The sequence below is a fragment of the Equus quagga genome, chromosome 17 (genome assembly GCF_021613505.1).
Source record: "Equus quagga isolate Etosha38 chromosome 17, UCLA_HA_Equagga_1.0, whole genome shotgun sequence".
In the NCBI taxonomy this organism is placed as follows: Eukaryota; Metazoa; Chordata; class Mammalia; order Perissodactyla; family Equidae; genus Equus; species Equus quagga.
Window position 1 is genome coordinate 51,735,721 of NC_060283.1, and position 20,700 is coordinate 51,756,420.

Consider the following 20,700-nt stretch of genomic DNA (forward strand, 5'->3'; position numbering starts at 1 on the left):
GGGGGTACCCGGTTGGCAGTCCCTGCGGGAGAGGCCCGGGTGGAGGGGCAGTGGGAGTCCGAGGGCTGCACGCCGAGCTGGGTGGGGCCACGACAGACCCCGGGTCAGTGCTGCTGTTCCCACACGGGTTCCAGGCCAGGTGACACTGGGCCAGAGATAGGGACACCACCACTGAGGAGCCTCAGAGTAGGGGTTAGATTAACACAAACAGGGATTCCATTCCCAAAGACAAAGCCACCTTCCACTGCTTCGGGGCCGACAGACAGAAGGGACGGGGACGGAAATGCGGCCCCACGTGCTGGCCGCGGCCTCGCGGCTGCAGACACATCACACGGAAGACTGGCGGAGGCCGGCGGCTGCTTCTCAGCATCTCAAGCTGAAGCCGACCCACTGAGACCCATATTCACATCACATTTTTATGGGTACAGTGATCCTTTTATTTATTTTAATGAAATTTCCTCTTTTGTTTCCTCCTCAGAATATTTGAGTAAGTTTGTACAAAACAGCTGAGTTAATTTATTGTGAGTGAAACCGAGGCACGGAACAATGACTTCTTGAGTCTTTGAAGGATCCCTGTCGTCTCTTTCCTCCTCTCTCCATGCTCCTGGTTTCCAGCACCGTTTTTGTGGTCGTGGCTTCTCACTCGACGTTCCTCTGGGGGGCACCCCAGTTGGCTATCTGCCTTCATCGCCTGGGCCCACAGGAATCTCCAGGTCAGCATCACTCCTGTGTCTAAGGCGGAGCTCTCCAGAAAGCGGGGCCAAGACAGGTCTAGGAGTCGTGCTAGTCGGCATTCTCCAGAGAAACAGAACACTAGGTGTGCATTTATAGAGAAACAGAGTCATTTTAAGGAACTGGCTCATGCCGATGTGGAGACTGGAAAATCCAAAGTCTGCTGGGTGGGCTGTCTGGCGGAGACCCCAGAAGAGCTGATGGTGCAGTTCCGATCTGAAGGCTGTCTGCTGGCAGAATTCCCTCTTGCTAGGGAGAGGAAAGTCTTTCATTCTATTCAGCCCTTCAACTGATTGGATGAGGCCCACCCTCATTGTGGAGGGTAACATGCTTTACTCAGAGTCCACTGATTTTAAATGTTAATCTCATCCAAACACGCCCTCACGGAAACTTCTGGAAAAATGTTTGACTACATATCTGGTCACTGTGGCCCAGCCAAGTTGACACATAAAATTAGCCATCATATGTGTGAATAGCTTATTTGAGAAATTGATCCCAAAGAAGAATGAGGGAAACGGGGGAGAATGGAAGAGAAAACAGGGAGATCCAATACAAAGATGATGATGGGCGGCCCAGCTCTGGGGCCTTCTGAGAAGGGAGGCGTTTTCCCGTCAGCTCCCATCCTCCACGGGGCACTTGTTCTCCTGTCCTTCCTGCGAGTGCCCGGTGGTTTCCTTGGGCCCACGAGCCGCTGAGGCCGGAGAAGCCTGGGCCAGGCCCCCCGGGAAGGCACGGGTGGGGCGGGGCCAGGCTGCCTCTGCTCAGAACTGGGGGAGATGCCCAGAACCGGCAGCTGGAGCCCCGGCTGCCGTAGGTGGTGAGGCTGGGAGGCTCGAGATGGTGTCAAGGGTGACAGGTTCCTGTCCCCAACAGCCTTCTTCCCCTGAAACCTCTGTTTTGGGGGCTGACGTTACATCACCCAGCCACCACGCCTTAGAGTCACGCGAGATTCCTCCAGTGCCCTCGCCATTCACATCCGATTAAGGCCAGTTGCTTCCACTTTTTCTCTCTTTAATATGTCTTATATATACATTCCTCCTCTCCAACCCCTGTGTTCCCCCACCACCCACCGAATCCTCACCAACTCTTCTTTGGATTCTTTCAGTTTTCCGGTTGGTCTCCCTGCCTCCAGCCTTGCACATTTCCCAGAGTGATCGCTCTAAAATGCGTGTCTGACTAGAGAACGTCCCTTGCTTAAAACTCCTCAAGAGTTCTGAAGTTTGAAAGCTACATTTCTTCCACCTCCTCAGATTGGCACACACGACCCTTTATAATCTAACCCTCCACCTCTCATTTCATCTTTTTCAACATTGCTCCTCAATGCTCTGCTCCTCTAGGGAAGAAGCCCTGGGCACCATGATCTGTCATGCTCTGTCACACCTTTGGTCAGGCTGCCCCTCTGCCTGGGGTGTTCGCCCTTGTAGAGTACCTCGTGAGCATGTACTCCTCTTTCAAGACTCAGCTCACGTGTTGCCTTTGCCATGACATTTTCCGGAGCCTTCTCGATGCAGAATTGACGATCTTTGACGCCCGCCTGCGTCTGTGAGGCCTCCTTCCTTAGGTCCGTGTGATATTTACCTGTGCTCGCTATTAACAGGCCTGTCTTTCTCAAACAGACAGTAAGCGCTGGCCGGCGGGGGTCCTATTCTGGCCGCCTGTTCGCACCCACGCCATGGAGCGCTCAGCCTCACATAAATAGATGCTCAATAAGAGAGCTGCCTACCAGGTGATGGTGCTCAGGAGGGACTTCTCACCTGAGGGCCAGACGACCTCCTCAAGCCAAGTGTAAGACAGGTGAGGGCGGTGTGCAGCTGAACTGTGTCAGACGCTGCCCTGGCTCAGTGAGGGGGACGTACTTGCTCCTGGGGAACCCCCACCCTTCCAGCCTGAGTCTTAAGAAGCCAAGGGGAGCTTACACCCTGAGGCTGATTTCTTAAGGTCCAGCGGGGTGGGTTGGGTTGGCGGGTCTCCCGAAGAGCTGGCGCTTCCCGGTGCGGAGAATTTGTTCCCTAATCTCTGCTTACAGGACTCCCAGCGGCTGGAGCCTGCATGAAAGGGGCCTTTGTCTGATAGGGGACTGGCTCTGGGGCTAATCTCTCCTTGGATGCATTCTCATTCACGTTAATGACTCTGCCTCCTGTCAAGGCTTTTCTTTGGCTAGGGAGGTTTGTTAAAGAGATTAGAGGGAGAGAACATGAGCCCCTGAGCCCAGCTTTCCTCTGAGGGGGAAATCGTGCTCTGCAGAATGTATTAGGATGCTCTGGGAGCGAGTGGGGAGGGAGCAGGAAGACCATAGAGCTAATAAACGCACGCAGGCTAAACGCTCTGCGTGTCCTTACAGCACGCGTGTCCCCAGCCTGCTGCGACCTTCACGGCCCCCCTCCTGCCGGCGGTGGGAGTTGAAGCAGACAAGATGAGTGATGTCATCTCTAGGACACTGTCCTTTCCCTCCCACTCCCCCTCTCTCCGGTTTTGTATAAACACAGCTGTTTGGGAGGAATGCCAGCTTGGGAAAACACAAACCATCAGCGTGAACGACCTTCCTCCCTGCCACATGGCCCTTCCCCCTGGACGTGGGAGACTGGAATGCTTCAGCCAGCAGACCCATTGTCCTCATGTCTGCAACCCCAGGCCCTTCAGCTTTCCGCTTGGGCCTTGGGTGACGGGCTCAGGGGCCCTGCAAAGCTCTGTGGGCCAGACAGAAGCCCGGACTGCAGGGGACACCTGAGACCACCTGTGGGAGGCTCCTGGAGGAGCACAGAGCGAGGAGGAGGGCTTCTCTCCCGGGCTGGGCAGGGTGGAGGTTGGAGGGAAGGCAGGGGTCCACAGAAGCCGCCAGCCTCTGGGAAACCGAAGGGGAACAAAATAGCCGTGGTGGGGTGGAGCTATTGAGAGGGGTGTTGGGGTGATGCCACCTCTCATGGCAACCGGTGCCTTCTTGCAGCATCCACAGTCACAATGTGGGACCCGAAGCCTCTATCCTTTTAAGGAACAGAAATGAGGGCAGCTAAAGGGAGAAATCAGCCTGAACTCACATAGTCCAGCTTCTTCTGAAATCCACAGCCCGCAACGATTTACTGGTGGTGGTTTTCCATTTCCAGATGGTGATCTCTGGGCCTTGGGGGTCAGGATGGTTTTCATTCAAGCTACTGAACTTGGCATTTTGGCTGAGAACATGCTTGCTTCCTGGCCCTCTGCCCTTATTCCCGTCTACTAACCCTCTCTCAGTGCCCCTCTCTCCTTCGTGGTTTTGGGGCCACAGCTGCACAAGAGGAGAAGTAACAAGGGCTCCCTGAGCCTTCTTTTCCAAGAGCCAGCACCCTAGAACAGCTGTCCTCGTGGGATGAATGGGGGTCAGGGCTGGAGAAATGGGGGAGGGGCGAGCCAGTAGTCTTCCTGAGGCTCCTCTGGGGTTTTTACAAGGGGAGAAGACAAACCCTGGCCCACTCTTCGCTGTTAAGCAGAAATCTCAGAGGCCGTGCTCGTGGAGCCCGGGGGGATAACACCTGGCTCCTGGGTGCCTCTCTAACCCGCGGTTTGCCAGGGCACTTTCAGACCTCCATCCTGACACTCACCCCCGGGCCTGCTATGTGTCAGGCGGGGCGCTAGATGCTTTGCATTTGTTCCAGTTTTATCCTTGCGACAACACAGTGTTATTAAACAGTGTTACTTTCTAATTAGCTGTAAAGAAACTGAGACAAAGGTAGTTTAAGAAACACTATGCAATGAGTTAGTGATGGGGCCTGGATTCCCACCTGTTCGCATTTCAACGTCTATGCATTCCAGGACTTCAGAAGGAGAGAGAAGGGCTGGTCATGCTCAGAACAAACCTGATAGATAGAGACGGCAAGTGCCTGTGTGAGACTATCTGAGGGCTCAAGGACCCTTCACCCTCCCAAATATTCCCCCGGAAGCCCGAAATCCAACATTACAGTCATTCCTTCGAGTCAAACAAAACTCTGCTTTGAATGCAAGTACTGCTGGCAGGGGCAGTCATTTAACTGTTAAAATGCTCTACTAAAAAAAAAATCTCTCATTTTCTTTTAAAATGTTTTACTTTACATTAGTAGTGTTCCTTGTAAAGTAAGCCTTAACAGAAAGTAGTTTGTATCAGAATAAATGTCTGGGAGGGGACCTCTTAAGGGAGCTGAGAAGCGTTAATCTTTGGCATTCACTGTTATAAACACATTTTAAGTAATTCCTAGAAACTGATAAAATCTGTTAGGAGAAAAGGATTTCGCTCTCTTTTTTTAAGTAGTAGAATATTTCACCTTTCTGATCTGGAAAAAAGATAGACATGGGTGTTAACTTTCTGAGATAGACCTCCACGACTGGAATCGCTTGGGATTCTGCTTGAAAAAAGGAAAAAGAAGAAATTTCAAAGACAGTTTGAAGGTTTCAAATATTATGAGATGATATTGTTAAAGCGCTTGGAAAAACCCTAGAGGTTAATGAATAGAAGCTATTATTAGTCCTCCTCGGAATGACACCGACAACAAGGAAGAGAGTTAGAGAAAAATGGCGGAAGGCAGTATTTCTCGAATTTTCTACACAGCACTACCCTTAGGTTGTCAATAAGTGTTACAGGAATGTAGTTTTCTGGTTAAAAGCATTGGGAAAACACTAGGTGAGACCAAGTTAAGTATGTTTCTTTACAGTAGGAGTTATCAGAACTTTTAATATATAATTGTGTACGGAAATTCTCCCAGAGGGTGTACGGTATAGAGTAGAGGGCTTCCTAAACTTATTTGACTGGTACAGAATTTTTTGGGGGGTGAGCGAGGGAGCTGGCATTTCATAAGAGCAGTATTCCCCAGAACATAGTTTAAGAAACACAGCCTAAAACAATAATTTGCAAGATGATACGGCAGTTCAGATGATCCTAGCCTCATCGCTTAAAAGAGATGCAAGCTTGGGGAGGTTATTGAACTCCATGCCTTAGTTTCTTCCATCTGTAAAATGGGAGACGTAATATTATCTATTTACTTGGTTGTGAGGATTAAATGAGCTCAGTGAATATTAGCTACTGTTGTTATTGTGATATTTTTGTGCTGGTCCCTTACGTGTACACTGAGCAGCAGCAGAAAGACACAAACTCTCCTGCAGTTTTGCATCTTAGTTCATGTCCTTTCCTTCACTTGGATGGCCTTGCCCCGCCCCGTCTATGCCTACACGAGTGACAGCGAGACAGATCTCAATGCCACTCGCCCCATGAGAACTTCCTGGTTTCTCCCAACCTTCCCTCTTTTAAATTCCCAATGTTCCTCTGTAAGTTTCTTAGATTTATAGCATTCGGCTTTGTATTTTTGTGTCGTTTATTTTATCCTTGGAAAGATGCCTTATTGATCTTTGATTTCCTGGCCCCTGGTATGGTAACTTCATCGATCTCCACTGAAGGTCGGCTGAACTGTGAAATTTCAGAGCCCCCCACTGGGATGCAAACACCCCTTAGGAGATTATCCCGTAAGTCCTTAGCTGGATATGCGTCACCAAGCTTCTTATAATTTGCCAAAGATTTGTGAAAATGGGTCCTAGGCTAGACCAGGCATAGAAGTAGGAGAGGAAGCGAGGAAGAAAGAGGGTGGTTAGGTATGTACTGTGTTCGTCTTAGTTTTTTTTTTCCTTAGAAACTTTCCAATTAAAAATGTTCTATCCCATTTTCTCTATCCATGTCCACCATGTCTCTGGATTCTGGTTTGGTTGTTTCCTTTTTTTTTTGAGGAAGATTAGCCCTGAGCTAAGTACTGCCAATCCTCCTCTTTTTGCTGAGGAAGACTAGCCCTGAGCTAACACCCATGCCCATCTTCCTCTACTTTATATGTGGGATGCCTACCACAGCATGACTTTTGCCAAGTGGTGCCATGTCCGCACCTGGGATCCGAACCGGTGAACCCCGGGCTGCCGAGAAGTGGAACGTGCGCACTTAACCACTGCGCCACCGGGCCAGTCCCTGGTTTGGTTGTTGTATGGTTAGGGAAAGTAGAAGACAATCAGAGCTAAGCTCTACCTACAATCACAGTTTTCCTAGCACAGCTGTAAGTCTCCATGGCTGTCGCATCATTTCTTTCCTTCATTCAACAAAGGTTTGCTGAGAACCTGTGTGTGCTGAGCGCTGGGCTGGGGTTAGGGATATGGGAATGAGCAAGTCAGGCCTGATCTCTTGTCCTCAGGAAACTGCAGTCTGGTGGGGCCACTATCAAATAACTAAAACGTGCAATTGCCAAGCCGGTACACAGTAGGCATCCAATCAATGTTTGTTTATTGACTGACTGAATAAAAGAATGGAAACAATTCTCGCCCCAGGCACCCCTACATCAGGCGGGGCTGCCGTGTTGGGGGGCACAGGCCACGTGTCCTGCCCAGCTCCTGAGACTCTGCTCACAGAGATGAGACATGAAGCTTGACCCTCGTCCGGGCAAGGCAGAGGATCGTCTGAGAAATCGTGTCTGATATGTAAGCTGGTTCTGCTTCCCACTGGGAGAGAGTGTTCCTTCCCAGTTATTCTGCCTTTGGATGGCACATACCCCTGAAAGCTTTCAGAGCTTTTGTCACCTCTCTCAGAGCTCTCACGGCCCGTTGCATTTACCAGGTGCCACTGTTGGCAGTTTTGTCACTGTTAGGATGTCTGTCCCCTCGCTCTGGGCTTTGCAGGGCACATCCTGGCAGCCTCTGGCCCTCGACACAGAACCTGGCTCGTAGTGGGCACTCAGCACGTGGTGGCTGGGAGAATGAGCACATGTCCCAAATGATGCCTTGAAATTGCCTCCCCACTCCTTCTGTGTCTGAAATCTGAACCCCATTAGCAACCCCCTTTCCCTGACCCTGACTTGAACTTTAGTCTGCTAAGCTGAAAAGAGAGAAAGGCACGGGATGGGAAGAGGAGCAGGCGTTTCCCCAGCCCCATGGCCCATCGCCCCCTCCTGCCCGTGCATCCCAAGGCAGAGCAGCAGCCAGGTGCAGCAGGCCGGGGTGCACCCCGACCCCAGACCGGGACAGGAGGGCCTGCCTGGGAGCCCACACAGGCCAGGGTGTGTGTGCAGGGCCTGCTGTGACCCTGCAGCTGAACTTCCGGGTCTGGTCTTACTACCCTCACAGCTGCTCCAGGGACAGGAGACCCGAGGGAAGGAAAAGCGTGTGAAAGACACGACCCCAGAGCATGGTGGAGACGGCTCCTTGCAGGAGGGGCTGGGTTGTCTTTTCCAGCTGGGGAGACCTATGGAAAGAGCTCCATGAGTCCCTGAGAATGGAGATAAAACATAGAGGAGAGATCACTTTCCATGCTCCCTGGAGGCAGAGAGAGAGAGGGAGAGAGAGAGAGAGGGAGAGAGACTGAGAGAGAGAGAGAGAGAGAGACAGACAGACAGACAGAAAGAGGCACTGGGAAATGTTTCCATGCTATTCAGACATGAGTGATTATGGTCCATTTCCCACATTCACTCATCTTATCTCTGAATCTGGGTAGACCCTGGGCAACAGGTAAGCTCCATGGAACCGCTGAGGACACTGAGGCCAGAGAGAAGCTACATGGCTCACATCTTAAACTCCAAGAGCCTCATGATTCCTTTCTAGGAGATGTTATAACCAAGAATATGTGGTCTGAAGTGACTTAGAAAATTATCCATTCCAGTCTCCTTGTTTTTCAGATAAGCATCTGACTGCTTTTGTCTCTTGTCCCAGTGGAGTGGAAAAATACTTTGGGGACGGATTCCCGGGGGTCAAAGAAAAGCGACTGCCTCATGCTTCCTTGATGAAGAGGAGGAGGATTGTAGGAGCTGCTCAGACTCCGTCCTGGGATTCTCTTGGATCTCTTATTCCCTACAAGGTTGCTTTCTGTGCTCACTGTTACCCATGGGCCCAGGGCTGAAATGTTTAGTGATGGGGGAGGAAAGCAGGAGTCCCATACAGTGCAGTGTGACGTGACCCTCCCACTCAGGAGGGTCCCATTCTCAGAAACCGTCAGAGTCTGTACCTGGCAGAAGATCTCAGGGAAGAAACAGAAATGACTTGCTGCATTCCAGCACCATCTTGGGCCCTGGAATGGAATGCATGGAGTTCCAAAGGCCAAAAGGACTGGCAGAGGGCACACAGTAAGGATTGGCGTCCTCGGCCCATTCTGCAAGGTGTTGCCAGGCAGTGGGCTGGGGACAGAAGGGTGGCATATTTCTCTCTTAATGAATTTTCTTGTGTCTCAGAGGCTCTGATCATCCACAACGCAAAACCATACCTGTGTAGGTGGTGGCTCCACCGCCACCACTTGTTATCCCGCCCCGTCCCTCCAAACCTGACCCTGCTCTTGGTTCAGAGGGTCGGGGGCACAAAGAGAGGATGAGTAGAAGAGAAATGGATGAGGTTTTGGAAATGGCCAATGAACTCAATAGATGGACTATGAAGGTCAGCTGGACAAGTATCATCAACCTTGTTTTATAGATGGAAACTGAGAATGAGAGACTATGTTGGCCCAGCTCCTCAAAGGTTATAGGAAGAGACACACTAGGTTAGGTTTCAGTTCCTGGGGTTCATTTCTGAGATCCAAAGGAACGTGGAGCAGTGTGGAAGGCAGTCTCTCCAGCAGCATGGAGACTGGACCCTTGGGACCCTTGGGACCCTTGGGAGCGCTGGCACCCTGTACTTCCAGGACTATGAGATGTGGTATTAGAGCAATGTCTCAAGCTCATTTAGGGTATATCCTGATTTCCAGGGACTTGCCTTCTTCTACATGTATTTTACTTGACCTTGTCCAATGGTTAGGATGTTTCCAACTGCCAGAAACAGAGAGAGTCTCACACTTGTTTAAGTGATAGAGACGTTTAAAATCTCACATAGAGAGTGTCTAGAGGTAGAATGGACCCTGGGGGAGATATGCTCATCTGTATCCGTTTCTCTGTGATTTGCTCAGCTCTTTTCTTTCTCTAAGGATTGACCTTGGCTCAGGCCGTCTTCCCTCATGGTTTCAAGATGGCTGCCACGGCAGCTGGGGCCATAAGCTTGATTCACATACAGGCAGATAGCGAAAGCGTGGAATAAAAATTCTTTCCCAGCATGGAATAAAAGTCCTTCCCTTCCACTTGATTGGTCAACTTAAGTCACGTGCCCGTTTCTGGACAAATGACAGTTGTTAGGGGAATGCCATGTGCTGATTGGCTTAAACCTGGGTTCCTGCATCAAACATTGATCAGGGAGATGAGACTGCCATGATTGGGTCAGTGTATTCAGAACCCACATCTGAAGGCACACAGGATAAAATGGGGAAGGGTGGACACTTGAACCAAACTGGAGTCTCCTAGGAAGGAGAAGCCAAGCGAGTTCACTATGCCAAGTGCTTAAGTGTCTCGAAAGAGAGCTGTGGGTACCTGTGTTCATACTGGGTAGATTTCATACTGTTCCATCTCTGAGGTCATTAGTCTTTCCCACGCTTGGGTAATCCGTGGTTGCCTTTGACTGCTCTCCTCTCCCTGGCCAGAAAAGTCATGAGGGGGTGGCAGGGTTGATTGTGCTCTACACTTGAAGCCTAAGCTACAGCAGTTTTTGCAGGAAGTGACTGCATGAAACCATTTTCCTCCGAAGGGAGCCACGTAACTGGCAGGCTCCTAACACCTTGACAGCGGACCTCGTTCAGAAAAGTTAAGCCCCTTGGCCAAGGTCATGCACTGCTGAGTGTCAGAGCCTACATTAGGAACAGGTCTTGTGGCTCATATTCCTGCATTCTTTCCATAACACCGAGGACATCTCAGTGTGGTGGAAATGCTATCAGCCCTTTGGTGGGAGGGTTATGCGTGAAGAATGCAAATTTTGACCTTGGGCAAGTTCCTTAGCTTCTCCAGGCCCTAGTTTACTTGCTACTAGAATAAAGGGATCTTGTTGGGAGATCTAATTCGAAGAATCTGTGAATAGCTTTAGATTGTGGTTCTCTTCCAAGAACCTGACAACACTTGTTCTATTAGATTATTTAGCTGCAGATTATTTGTTTAAATAGTTTCCCAGGAGTGACCCAGAACATCCTACATAATAAACCAGTTGTTAAATCATCAACAATATGGACAGGATTCGTCATCATTATGCTTCCCAACTGGACATCCCTGGGGCCTTCTGGTTTCCTGGACGCTCTGGCTAATGGAGTCGTGTCAGGGGTTCCCTACGTGGGTGACCACTTTTCCAAGAATTAGAAAATAACAGACTGTAACAAACCCCAGAACTCTACTGGAAAAAATGTGCTTTTTTTTTTTTAATGAAAGTTTTGTCTATGTTCTTCTTTCACCTCCCTTCTTATCTTGATGTTCTTGTTACCCACTGCACACCCTGCGCCATCAAGTTCTCAGTTTGGACTGCTAATCCCCACTTGATTAGTTGAGGTTTAGAGTGTTGTGTTTCCTAGAGTATTTGAAATCTTAAAGCCTCTGGACCCAAAGGCACATATAGCTAATGGTAGCGTTTTGGGTCCTTCGATGGTCCAGCATCAGAGATGTAGTTGCAGGGAAGTCTTCTTAGAGCGTCTCCAAGCATCAAGTCTATTCTGTTTCCCAGGATGCCAAAGCTTCAGGCCTCTGTCAGAATATTCCTTGGTGCTATAAGGAGGGCAAGCAGGAGGGAAGAGGATGGGATTCCTGGAGCTCCAGAGACTGAAGTTCAGTGCTCTCACTTGATCCCCTCACGATGGCTCTATGTTTCCTGATGAAGAGAAGAGAAGTATCTAGCGTGTACATACTGTTAAGAAGAAAAATGTCCAGAACAATAGGGAGGGTTTGATTCTATTTGTATTAGTCAGGATAGTCTAGGCTATTCTTCAGTAACATATAAACATCAAGCCTCAGACACCTAACACTACCAAGGTTGATTTCTTGCTCACTTCACAGTCTGTGTGGGTCAGTCGGCTCTCTGGTGTGGCTTTCTTCCAGGCAAGGGCTGGGAACCCATGCCACCTCCTCTTTATAATCCTGTAATCTCAGAATCCTTCACTTCTGGCCAAGGAGAGGCAACATGCAGAAGGCGTTCCCAATCATAACTGTCTTGGACCAGAGATGACAAATGACTTCTGCTTGTGTTCCCATTGGCTATAACTCAGTCACATGTTCCCAACCTAACTGCAAGGGCAGATGGGAAATATTTTCTTGCCGTATGTCCAGGATTAAGTAACAATGTGGTGAATACGTAGTAGGAGATGATTTCTGCTGCAACGTTTATGTAAGAAAGAAAATAAAAGTGCCTGTGTACGTGTGTATGTATAGTTATACAAATACAAAGGAACAAGTCTAGAAGGATAGACGTGGAAGTTACCTCTGCGGAGGGAAGTGAAATTGAGTGGTAAGACGAGGTGGGAGTGGAGTGGGCTTTCAGGCTTTGCCCTTCTTTTTCAGATTAAGTTTAAAATTTTGACGTGGTGTATTTATGAATTACCTGTGTTATTAAACAAAAAGTCTCCTCTCTGAATACACATGATGACTTGTCAATGGTCTCATAGCAAGAGAAATCTGCCAGGCTCCAACATTCGTGGGTTCCATTGTTTGAATCCACTCGCTATGTTCCCCTACAGTTTCTGCTGTTTGGGATGCTTTTGCTCTGGTCTGCTGGGTGCTGGCGGCGGTGACTTAGCTTATTTAGTGACCCCCTGTTGGGAAGGAAGAGTGGAGGGATCACTTTTCTTACCCTTAATGAAGGAGCACAGAAGTGCCAGGAAGGATGTTGGCATCAAGATCAGCCCCTTTTCCTTCCAGAGATCGAAAGGTCAGAGAGAGAGCCACTTAAGCTCTGACTGGAGCCAGACCCTCAAACGATGACGTTGGCCTCGTCGCTTTGTCTCTTCTGCACTGGCCTCATCCTCAGGGAGCCTCTTCTTCATGGTGGCAAAATGGAAGAAGTTCTCAGCTTAGGTAACGCCAGCTGAGCCTCTCCAGGGGCGAGGGTCTTTTAGCAATGGTTTCACCCAGAAGCTCTTGTCCTGGGTCTCTTTGGCTTGTCATTGGTCCTGTGCCATCACCATGACTTTGACTAGGCCCAAGACGTGGAGGGAGCGAGAACAGTGGAGTCGGGCATAGGACCCACACACAGGACTGAGTGTGTGGGGAGGGAGGTTCCCCAAATTGCACTTACAAATTGAGGAGAAGACTATTTATCCTACTGTGACAGGCCAGCGAGGAGAACAGTTCCTACAAGGAAGGTCTTTCAGAATCTGTGGTGTAATCACAGGAAGGCAGCCATGTGCTCATGTGGGACCACCCCTTTCTAAGATGGGGCCTTGGAAAAGGTGAGGGTCCCTTGGTGTCCATGACGAGGTAGGCTAGGAGCGGCTGGAAAGTTGGGGGACTTGAGCTGGGATAGTGATATCTGTGTCAAATTTAGTTTAGGCTGCTTAGATGGAAACACTGCCTCGGTCTGAGTCATTTTTGCACTCACAGCTCGGGCGGGTGGAGGGCCCAGCAGGGGCCAGGATCTGCGAAGGAAGCCGCCCTCCGGCGAACCATGCCCTCGCGGCATCTTGCTGAGAGAGCATGGCGCTGTGGTCATGCTGGCTTCCGGGTCACTAAGGGGCTTTGGATTTGCCAGTCCCTGCTGTCTGCTCTGCCACGGCATATGTTGACCCATGCAGGCTGGTAATGCGCCCCAGCGGGTCTCCAAGATACCTATAGAGGCTGTCCTCCTTCCGAACCCTCCTCGTAGTGGACCGCCTGTCCTCTTTCTACTCGTTTCACAGTGCAGGGAGCCTGGGTGTCTCCCAAGACCCAGCTTTGCTCTGTGGACACATGGAGACCCCCTCGGAGAGGTCTGAGACCACCCCCGAGCCCCACGCCTCATCTAAATGAGAAGGCAGAGACGGGACAGCCTTTAATTTCCAGGGAGGAACCCGGTGACCCTGGCCTCCTTCCCATGAGAAGGTAAGAGGATATTTCAGACACCGTGATCCTGAGTCGGAACCCCAGAACTCGGTTCTGTCTTGGTCATTGTCTTCCTCTGTTACTCCCCCTCCTTGATGACTTTCTCTGCATGAAGTGAGAGGACAGTGACCAGACACGGACAGGAGGGCAAGAAGAGTGCAGGGTCGGGGCTGTGCCCACTTTTGGGGTCTGATAAGTTTATCTCTTTGTGTTTCCTCATCTATCATAGAGTTAAAATGCCTGAGCCACAGGACACCTTAGGTTCTCCTGGCTGTCATTTCTCTTTGTACTTTTTCCCTGGAGAGCTGCTAAGTGGAGTTACAGATAAGGGGTCTCCCAGGTCACAAGTCACGCCCCAGCCACAGGGCTACAGGAGGCGGGAGGGAGGTAGTGGTCATGCAGACCTTTTATTCTGTAAAACTCCAGAGGGCGCTTCTCAGGCTCCCTGGAGGTAATTTTGCCTCAATCCACGGAGGCAGGTTTCTCATCCAGAGCTGTCCACTGTGAAATGAGCTGTCTTGTGAGGTAGTGAGCACTCTGTCAGTGGAAGTGATCAAGCAGAAGCCAAAGGACCAGCAGACGGGGAAACTGTGGAGGAAGTTCCTGTGCACGATGAAATCCCCCAGGCCCAGGATCTGTGGGGCTCCATCGCCGTCCTTCTCTGGTCCTGGGCCAGGAAGTGCAAGCACCCAGCCAGGCCAGGCAGTGCCTTGCAGAGTGCGTGGACCTGCTGGGGCTTCCTCTCAGGTCCTTGTCAGCCCCTGCTGGGATTCAGCTCCAGGATGATGAGCATTTCCGTGCTCTTCTCCACTGAGCTCTTGGTGCTGCTTCTACCCTGACCCGCTCCCCCTAGTCCACAGAGCTGTCAGAGAAGACACACATGAGGAGAAAGGGGTTTTGATGTTCTTGGGAGGGCCCTGCAAGGAGCATGCTTGTGAGTGGCAAAGCTAGAGAAAGGCCTTTTTCATCTGCCTTCTGTTACCTGCCCCATTAGAGTGAACACTGGGCAGGAAAAGCACGAGAGCGAGCAGGGAGGGGCCATCAGGTGCTTGGCTTGTCTTGTGCCTGGATATCTCGTCCCCGGTCTAGAGTGGAGCCAAGAATGGACAGAGGTACAAGGCACTAGGTAAGGGTGTGGCTGGGCTGTGCCGGCCCCACATTCTAGGGGACGCTGCTGCCATTGCATGCTGGACTGGTGGGGGCTAGCAGTGAACTTGGGGCCATGAACCTCATGACCTCGTTGGTTGAGGAAGGAACTGAGGCCTGGAGAGTCCCACAGGGGCTGGTGGCCAAGCCTGGGCAGGCCTCCGAGTATCCTGTAGACTTGTGCTCCTTCTGCCATGAAGCAAGATGCCCCTGCCCCTCCCTGGACTGTGTGAACAGGACCCCAAAGTGTCTGAGCTGCAAGAGACACCCCAAATGATCTGTCCCTCCCTACATTGTACGGGCGAGGAATTGAGACTTGGAGAAATAAAATGCTCATAAGATGCTCAGAAAGAGGAAGAGACTCACTCCACATAATCAGGCATTAAAGGCAGGTGAGGGTCATTTGGCCCTTCCCGCGCTGTTTCCACTCTACCAGCTGGGAAGACCAGATTCATATGATGCTAAAAACAGCACACCTGGCATCGTACCTTTCTGTTTTTCAAAGGCTTTCACAAACTCGATCTCATTCCATCCTTACCTCACCGGTAAGCAAAGGCTCGTAATAGCAACTAAGGGGTTCACTCTTAGAGAACTCCCCTGTGCACAGGTTGTGCGGACGACCATTGGGTGTGTTTGCACACCTGGTGAGGAAGACAAGCACCTCCCGGTGCCCCTTCTTCATGCCTCCTTTTGGAGAGAACGTGGTCATTGGTCCATCTTCTGTGTCGCTCAGCAAGCCCCTGGCAGAGATTTCAATCCATCTCCCTGGTGACCAGCTCCCAGTCTTGGAGCAGTGGGAGACTCCGAGTTACTCTGTAAATCAGCGGAGACTTCCTGGAGCTCTGGTTGAGGCCCCAAAAGATATTCTCTGCTGAGTCAGGAGGCTTGTTACCTGGTGGCTGTAGCCCCCTAGAACGTGTGCTGTGACCTTTGATGGGTGTCCAGCCTGGCAGGATGGAGTGCACAAGGCGAAACCATCCCCACGCTTTACATTTTATCACCCTTTGTGATTATAAAAGGACAATCAGAACACCAGGTCTCACATTCTCCCACTGGTCCCTCCTTGGGCCCAAGAACTACAGTCTCAGGGGCTGGGAGGGCTCTGGGTAGGTGCAGTGCCAGCTCATCTCTTGCCCTTCCTGGCCCTGGCACAGTGTCCGGCACAGTCAGTGCTGTGTGTCGATGCCCAGCCACTTCCTGCAGGCAACACGAGTCCACTGTCCCTCTCTCCTGGGCTCCTTTCACCATCTGTCCTCATGAGCCTAATGCACCCCCCTCCCAGGTGCACACTCAAGACCTTTTGTAAATCACCCCGGACACATGGAAGTTGATCCCACACTCTTGAGAGGCGACTCCCTGGCTTTTCCTGGGCACCTGTTCCATCACTTCTCCCACATTCACTGTCCGGAAATTGTTTGCTGCAGCCAAAATCCTACAGGCTGAAGGTATTTCCTCTTTCTAACCACTCAGATGGGCAGCAGCATCTGGGGGCCAAAGCAGAGTGGGAGAGACCCCAAACCTGGCCGATGTTCTCGTGTCACCGTGTCCGCTTGTCCTTCCTTGAGGATGCTCACATTTGTTTCCACTTACAGAGCCCTTTCCCACCCACTGTTCATCTGGGCTTTATTGCTGTGAAGAGTGTCGAGCTGGAATGCCTACAGTGGAGATGACAATTTAGTGAAGGAAATGCTGCTCGCAGAGGTTAGGAGACCGAGCCAAAGTCACAAAGCCAGTGGGTAGCCGGATTGGGTCCTGGCCACCTAGCTCCCATCCAGTGCCCTTTGCTCTGTAGTCTCTTTGCTACCTTCCCTGTGCAGTCTTTCTACTTTTCCTCTGGTCTTTTCCAGCCCTACACCTTCATGGCTGCCTTTAGCATCCACCCGTCTCCCGTCTCCCTCCCCTTCCTGAGTCCCACCTCCCTGAGTGATATTGACACACGAGGCCACCCAGCCACAATGTAGACACGTGCATACACACACACACACACCACACACACCCCACACATAGTACACACACACACACACACACCCCTCCCCTAAAGACTGAGCACAGGAACAGTAAACAACATCATGAGGAAGAGAGGCACAAAGAGAAAGACCTGCAAGCAGAGAAACAAAGAGAAACGGAGAGCAGAAGAGAGATGGATGAGAGGGCTGGAAAAGAGAATAGGTGATAATGAGGGAAGAGAGAAGAAATATCAGACCTTTGGAGGCAGAAGGTCGGAGTTCTAAGTCTAGCTTCACCATTTACTGGCTGAGCTACTTGGAAAGGTCGCTTAACCTCTCCGAGCCTGATTTTCCTATCTGTAAAATGGACACTGGTTATTTAATTAACATTCATTAAGCATCTAGATACCTTCTAGATGTCTGGGATATATCAGTGAACAGAAAAGTTAAAAGATAAAGTCCTGAGCCAGCCCTCATGGCCTAGTGGTTAAAGTTTCGTGTGCTCCACTTCTGTGGCCTGGGTTTGGTTCTCAGGTGTGGAACCACACCACTGGGCTGTCAGTAGCCATGCTGAGGCAGCGGCTCACATAGAAGAACTAGAAGGACCTACAACTAGAATATACAACTGTGTATGGGGGCTTTGGGGAGAAAAAATAAATAAACGAGAGAGGAAGATTGACAACAGATGTTAGGTCAGGGCCAATCTTTAAAAAATAAAAATAAAATCCTGCCTTCTTGGGGGTGGAGATGGAAAATAAAATAAAATATATATAGAAAATAAACATAATAAGCAAAGGACTTAGCATATAGGTGGATAAACGCTGAGAAGAGCAGCAGGGCACAGTCTGATAGGGCACCGGAAGGTGAGGGGATGGTGCAGAAAGACGGGGCAGGTTCTGCTCTGCCGGACACGGGCGCAGGGATCTGAATTGACTCGACGGCACTATCAGCAAAGATAGATGCTATAGGGTCTTAGTTGGTGCTTCTGAGAAGCAAACACGGAGTCAGGGTTGAGCACGCAAGTTCTTGGAGGAAATGCCCGTGTGAGGGAAAAAGGGAGGCCGCCGGAGAAGGCTCAGGGGCACCTTGGACCACTGTGCAAGTCTGACCCGGAGTGAGGAGAGAGAGAGAAGGTTGGACGGAGGCTTCCTGGTTTGGCGAGGCTGTCAGGGAGTCCTCGAGCCATGACTCCGTGACGTCCTCAGTCATTGGCTCGGAACAGCCTGTGGAAGGTGTGGTCTTAGCTGTAACACGGTGATGGACTTCAAACCAGAGAGCTGAGGCCCTTGGCCAACTATGCTGCCTGGAGTTGGGGGGCCCAGGGTGCATTCTCATGGCTGCTACGGATCAGAAAAGAAAATTCTAAAAAATGGAGCCGGGTAAGGAAGGTGGGGACTGCAGAGATGCGGGCAGATGACAGTTTTCACAGAGTGGTCAGGGCACGTCTCATTGAGAAGGGGATATTTGAGCAAAGACTTGCAGGAGGTGAGAGAGAGAGTCATTTGCATCTCACTGCCATTGTCATGTTGACATCACCATGCCGTCGGTCATGTGTGTGAAATCACTTTGTAAATGATGTAGACACAGCTGACAGAGAACAAACAAACAACAAGGCCATTAGTCCTGGTGACTTGGATTGATATGTCCCCCAGAGAGAAGATGCTGGCCTCTATCCCAGACCATGCTGGACCCCTCTGTTGAGGACGAGCAGCCTGGAGGACTACCCTCCCACTGGGAAAGCAAGGTATTCTGTTTCCAGGACGTGTCACTCTCAGGGGTCCAGAACTCCCTGAAGGGCCAAAATAAATAGCCCCCAAGATCCCCAGGGGATGGAGTTTTATTTTCAGCCTAACAACGGGAAATAAAACAAAATCTTCTTTTTCTGGACAACTAGATGAATATGTTGTTATCCCTGACATTAACAATAGCTCCTGATAAGAGATCATTTTTATCTCTGTTGCATCCTGGTGAACAGAGTGTCATTAGTAAAGTCCAGGGGCAAGAAGGAAGGGGCTGGAGGTCACCAAGTATCTATTCTGCGCCAGGCTCTGTGCTGGGTATAGTGGTTTATTTGATTTTCATGAGTCTCTGAGTGTCCAATTCACTTTATAAAAACAGGAAATTGAGGCCCAGAGGACCCCACAGTGGGTAAGTGGAGGAGTCTGGGTTCAACTCCAGGTCTGTGTGTTCCCAAAGACCGTGCGCCTTCCTCTGGCTCCTTAGCTCACTGCTTTCCCTCATGGCCCACCGTGTTGAACCGTTTCTCACTGCACCTCTTGCATCGAGTTATGTTGTAATTAATTCTCTGTGGGTCTGTCTCCTCTACTCCCCCATCTCTTGTCTACATACTGCATGGGCCTGAGAGGAATGGCTGGGCCACACTGGTCCCTGCTTGGCCCGCAGCTTGTGTGAGTGCTCCTGCAGGCAGCCTTCAAGCTGGGTGATGGACGGCCCTCAAGCTGGGTGACGGATGGCCAAGCACATGCAACCAGCTGTCTGTAGCTGCCAGCTGAGAGAAGGACGGCCATATACTTTGTTATTCTTTGCAGCTAGAATTTTAAAATAGGACTTTATATCTGAAGTAGCTAAGGGAAGTTGTTAAAATACAGATTCCCAGGTCCTGCCGCTGGAGATTCTGATTTGGTAGACTCAAAGTAGGTCCAAGGATCTGCATTGAATAAGCACCGTTACTCTGCGAGAACGTCCAGCGAGGGGGGGCCTCTGTCAGGTTGGGTAATGGTCTACTTGGTGGCATTCCTGGGGGAAGCGGTTACTGTCCTTCCTCTCGTCTTCTGGAAAAGGATCAAGGAGCAGGGGGCTCTACAGGTCCCTGGAAAATGTCCAGGTGACCCCTCCCTAGTTCCAGTCACAAGACAAGGACCTGGGTCAAAGCAGAGGGGCTTTGGCGATCTGGGGGTGCTCAGGCACTTCCTTGAGGTGGTCAAGCGTCCTCTGCCTCCTCAGGAAACACCCTTAACCCCTCAGAGAAAGGTGGGCGAGCTTGCCCAGAATTTGACCCTGTTGCGCAGATGTACTGTACTAGGTGGTAGAAGCCTCAGAGACTGTTTCATCCCGTTCCCTTCGTTGGCATATGGATGACTGGTGCTTGAGAAGTGATGGTTTGTGGCCACATGACTAATAGTTCTAGAGCCAGACGCGGAGCCCAGGTCTCCTGATTCCCAGGTCTGCCCTTGCTCCCTACTTCTCTCAGAACCCATAGGTGCGTGCTGCCCTCCTGCCCAGGGCCAGCTGTCCAGCACGGGCCAGCAGGCCAGCTAACGCTCTGAAGATGTGCAGGGCATATGCTGGGCCTGACCAGGGGGAGTTTACACCCCCAGGTCCCAAATCCTGCATGTGTAGTGGGGGTCATGCCCACCAGTACATCCCAAGTCAAATCTGGTCCCACCCCCTCGCTGCATCCTCCATACTTTCTGCTGCTTCCCTCCCCTCTCTCCTTCTGTTTAGGACCCACCCCCAAGGTCATTGTCTTTGGGAGTTTGGTGGCATACGGATGATTTCAGATGGCAGCAGGCAAATATTTCAATAGTTAACACTGCTTACTGCATGGCATGCTGTAAGGACTCTAGATGTCTCAACTCATTAAGTCCTTACAACTATCCCATGAAGTAGGTGCGGTTATTTTCTCCATTTATAATGAGGAGACCAGGCACAGCGAGGGTCCAGCTTCCCCAAGGCTGCAGAGCTGGGGCGTGGGGGAGCCAGGTTTCCTGTCTAGCCTCTCTGAGCCCAGAGCCTGCACACTTGTCTACTATTCAATGCTCCAGTTTGCTTTTTATTTCAACATGTGTTGGAAAATAAGAACCATTTAAATGCCAGTTGGAAGATATGGACTCCAATTCCAACTTTCTGTTGAATCTTGGACAAGACAAGGACAGTTTTTGAAAGGAGAAGAGTTAGAACAAATTTTAAAGCAGGGATTGCACTTTCCATATGAGGAAACTGAGGCCCCGAGAGCCTCAGTCATCCCCGCCCCTGCCATGCTGCCAGGA